At 42.0% G+C, this 5,000-nt stretch overlaps 1 protein-coding gene across 1 annotated transcript in view; it reads left to right on the top strand.

Annotated features, from left to right (window-relative positions):
- Nucleotides 1-5,000, top strand: part of spock1 (SPARC (osteonectin), cwcv and kazal like domains proteoglycan 1) — a 217,482-nt gene that overhangs the window by 145,910 nt on the left and 66,572 nt on the right. The window lies entirely within an intron of this gene.

Raw genomic sequence — 5,000 nt, 5'->3', positions numbered from 1 at the left:
AGCAATTTTTTTAATTTTATTTTTGAAAATGGAACATTTATGATTTATCTGTAAATTTCAAAGCACTTGTTCAGTTTTGGTCATAATATCTACATGCATTATAAAGTAGAGCTTCTAAACCTTCAAACGACACCGATTATGTGTTATATTTTGACATATTTGATGTAAACTGTTATAAAATAGCCTGTTGGATATTTTAAAAAAAGACAAGCCCTTCAAACTGTCCCACCCAAACTTCCTGTATCAATTAGGAATAAGGAAATAAATTGATGTTCACCAAACCAATTCATGAAATGTAATACATTGTTAAGGGATTCATAATGCTTTATAATACATATTGAAATTGAAATAATGGGTATTATTATAAAAAGTTACCAAATGGGAATTATGATATGTTTTATTATGATAATTAAAGTAGTGGAAATACTACCTAGGCACATTGATGTTCAAATGTTTGTGTGTGTGTATCTTTAAATTGCAGATGTTCCCCTAAACAGAGGATAAATCCCACGCAAACACACACACACAATAAACTATCACATCATAACCACACACTGACACAGTAACAAGTGCAAATTCTCCAGAAGTGCCCAAACATGTCATCTTTGACCTCTGACCTCGTGACCTTGTGTCCTCACTGTCTCTCTATCCTGCATGTCACACTCGGCTGCATTTTTCTCCAGCTCTTGCGGTATCTGTCTGGTTGCTACAGCAACAGTGAGTCTGACTCTGACAATAATTGGGCCACTATGCTGGAGAGGTGAGGGAGGTGAAATTTAACCCGTGGGGTGGGAGGTCACAGTCCCACCTGAAGTGCCTCAGCAGCGCTGTGATTAGACACTTGACCTCTACATTGTAGACGAGCGAGAGAGCGAGAGAGAGAGCGAGAGAGAGAGAGAGAGAGAGAGAGAGAGAGAGCGAGAGAGAGAGAGAGAGAGAAAGCGAGAGAGAGAGAGCGAGAGATAGAGAGTGAGAGGGAGAGAGAGAGAGCGAGAGAGAGAGAGAGAGAAAGTGAGAGCGAGAGAGAGAGAGAGCGAGAGAGAGAGAGAGAGAGTCAGATCTGAACAGGGCCGGGTGATATTCAATATATATCTCAATATTTATATACACTGTAAAACACAAAAAACTTGCTAGGTAACTTTAAAAATGTGCTTCATGTGGCAAAAATGAAATTAACTGATTTGATTTAAATAAAAAAATATAATTGCACATGACTGGATCAACCTGACATTAAGTTGCATCAAAAATGGCAATTGTTAAGGGTTAGACAAAGTAGAAATAACTAATTTAGGTAATAACTGAACCTGTGCACTTTTTACAATTGATTTTCTATGAAATTCCTTAAAAAAATTATTTATTGGGGGGAAATGGGTAGCTCAGAGGTAAAGACGCTTGCTACCATGACGGCAGTTGCTAGTTTGAATTCAGGGTGTGCTGAGTGACTCCAGCCAGGTCTCCTTAGCAACCAAATTGGCCCGGTTGCTAGGGAGGGTAGAGTCACATGGGGTAACCTCCTCGTGGTCACTATAATGTGGTTCTCGCTCTCGGTGGGGCGTGTGGTGAGTTGAGCGTGGATGCTGCGAAGAATAGAGTGAAGCCTCCACATGCACTAGGTCTCCGTGGTAACGCCCTCAACAAGCCACTTGATAAGATGCGCGGATTGACAGTCTCAGACGTGGTGGCAGCTGGGATTCGTCCTCCACCACCCGGATTGAGGCGATTCACTATGCCACCACGAGGACTTAAAAGCGCATTCGGAATTAGCCATTCCAAATTGGGTGAAAAAGGGGAAAAAAATAATTTCTCGGGGGTCTGGGTATCTCAGCGAGTATTGACGCTGACGAGTCGTGAGTTTGAATCCAGGGTGTGCTGAGTGACTCCAGCCAGGTCTCCTTAGCAACCAAATTGGGCCGGTTGCTAGGGAGGGTTTTCACATGTTTTTTTTTTTTTTTTTTTCTTTCAGAATATAAACACAAGGAAGAAAGATATTGTTATATGTACCAATATAACAAAACAAGTCTTAACACTCTTACACCCGCGAGTGGCAAGCTCTTTAGGAAACTCAATGACCAAAACAAAAATCTCATTAACAGCATTGCATTACTCACGTTACTTAATTTTATATCACCAGGATAATCATTGTTAAACTCAACACAAACATTGAATATATCATCCAGCCTTAAATCTGGATAATATCGAGCTGTATGAATCATTTGATGCCCTCATGTGCAGCTGTACCGTCCGACAGCCTGTGAGTGTGTCATGCAGCATTTGAGCCGCAGTGTCTGGATCTGCACTGGCGAGCTGGAATGGCCTGCGGCCGACACTGTAGTTTCATCTAATTAAGCTGCGGGCAAGCAAACGGCTGAATTCAGAGAGCCAATGAACCTTAAGCCTTCTGCCCATCAGGACTGCTCGAACGCCATCTCACTCATTACTGAAGAGGCTTCCCACAGTGTGTGTGTGAGTGTGGACTGACTGATGCATTTTCTCCATATGTGTAATGGCCAATTCCCAATGTGCTCCAAGTCCTCGTGGTGGCGTAGTGACTCGCCTCAATCCGGGTGGTGGAGGACGAATCTCGTCTGAAACCGCCAATCTGCGCACCTTATAACGTGACTTGTTGAGCGCGTTACCATGGAGATGTAGCGCTTGTGGAGGCTTCACGCTATCTCCGCGGCATCCACGCACGACTCACCACATGCCCCACTGAGAGCGAGAACCACATTATAGTGACCACGAGGAGGTTACCCCATGTGACTCTACCCTCCCTAGCAACCGGGCCAATTTTGTTGCTAAGGAGACCTGGCTGGAGTCAATCACCACACGCCCCATTGAGAGCGAGAACCACATTATAGCGACCACGAGGAGGTTACCCCATGTGACACTACCCTCCCTAGCAACCGGGCCAATTTGGTTGCTAAGGAGACCTGGCTGGAGTCATGACTGATGCTTTCTTAAAGTCATCATAAATGGCATTCCCAAGCCATATTACATTTGTGAAACATGTTTAAGGAGAAAAATAAATGTTGGACTAGCGCTCCATAAAATGGAAATATTTGGCACCTTGATTTGGTTTTCAGCATTATTTTGACCTTTATAAAGTCATATATTTTTCTAAACATACAAATCACTCATTGTGATCCTTTCGTGCCAAATACTGTATGTCTAATTAATTTACATTTAATCTGTTAAAAATAAATAGTAATTTTTGCAGCCATATCACCCTGCAGCTGTTGCCTGGTTGCCCACTAAAGCTAAGCAGGGTTGAGCCTGGCCAGTACTTGGATGGGAGACCTCCTGGGGAAAACCAAGGTTGCTGCTGGAAGTGGTATTAGGGAGGCCAGCAGGGGGTGCTCACCCTACGGTCTGTGTGGGTCCTAATGCCCCAGTATAGTGACGGGGACACTATACTGTATAAAAGGCACCGTCCTTCGGATGAGATGTTAAACCGAGGTCCTGACTCTCTGTGGTCATTAAAAATCCCAGGACACTTCTTGTAAAGAGTAGGGGTGTAACCCTGGTGTCCTGGCCAAATTCCCCCCATTGGCCCCTATCTACCATGGCATTGTATTAATCTCCATCCCTGAATTGGCTACATCACTCTACTCTCTCCTCCCCACCAATAGCTGGTGTGTGGTGGGCGTTCTGGCGCACTATGGCTGCCCGTCGCATCATCATCCCTATGCTATGTAAAGCGCTTTGAGTGCCTAGAAAAGCGCTATATAAATGTAAGGAATTTTGAATAATTAGACTGTTCCCATTCAAATTAAATCAGCATAAACTCATATTCCATGCAATACCATGAGCTAGACACCTTAACTTGGATCTATGGATCCACCGTCGGGTCCAGGGGGTGCTATATTGTGGAAAAAAACCCATATACATACATAAGTCAGGCATATGAGGTATCATTTGAAAGCTTAGAATCTGAACTTTTCATACAATACTTCGGCATTAGCATTAATAGCATACCATAGCATTTATGTTACTGAAAATAACAATATAAGGCCTCAAAACAGTCACGTCGGAAATTAGCGCCCCCTTGAGGTAATGGGGTATAGATATTTATACGAACATATAAGTCATATATCAAATGAAAGCTCTCAATCTCAGGAATGTGACTGCACAGTTGATTTTGTTCCTGTAATACCACAGGTTGAAATATTTTCAAAAGAATCACACAGTGAAATATGATTTCTGTAAGCCTTCAAATACAAACGTCTCATGTATGCTCCGATAACTGCTGCTGTCAGCCTGAAATAACCAAAACTTTATATACTTTAAGGAGTTTTCTAAAAAAATAAGCCAATGTTTACTCGTCTGTGAGCTTGTGTGAATAATCCAATGCTATATCTTAGATGTCCTGAACAAAATATGCCATCCAGAAGGAAAAGCATGCCAAACAAATCATCAGAAAACATGTTTTCCAATAGTGATGATGAAATGTATATAATATCTCAAAGGGGACGATCTCAGCTTTCTAATGACCCCAAGATTGAGCTTGTAGTCCACTCAGAGACCGAGATATTCAATGAAATACCAGGGGTGTTGCGTGAACTGAACATTAGACTGAATGTCTATGGACGAGCACATCTGTGAGGGCTAAAATGCTTTAGAGCGCCACCTACATTTCAGCTCTGTATATTGTGAGGGAACGTGATAGAGAATTTCTCTTTTTTCTGGTGTTTGCTGCCACCTAGTGGAATAAAATGAGATGTTTCAAAGTGAGATAGAGTGAACAGAACCAGAATTACATGCTTACAAAGTTAGGACCAAAAAAATGTTGTGTGAATGACCCCAAATAGGGCTTGATGACATCATTTCACAAGTTATAAAAGTTTGATAATAGATTATGAAGACAAAGATTTGTTTACTTTGAAATAACACGCACCGATGAATCGTTGATGTCACGAGGCTGAATCTTCAGTTTTGGCTGAACTGTCCCTTTAATTGTGGAAAAAGTGACATCATTCCAACCAGTACTGATTTGGAACTGA

The sequence above is a fragment of the Xyrauchen texanus genome, chromosome 19 (genome assembly GCF_025860055.1).
Source record: "Xyrauchen texanus isolate HMW12.3.18 chromosome 19, RBS_HiC_50CHRs, whole genome shotgun sequence".
In the NCBI taxonomy this organism is placed as follows: Eukaryota; Metazoa; Chordata; class Actinopteri; order Cypriniformes; family Catostomidae; genus Xyrauchen; species Xyrauchen texanus.
The sequence above is the reverse complement of the archived record's forward strand: the minus strand, read 5'-3'. Positions and strand labels throughout refer to the sequence as shown.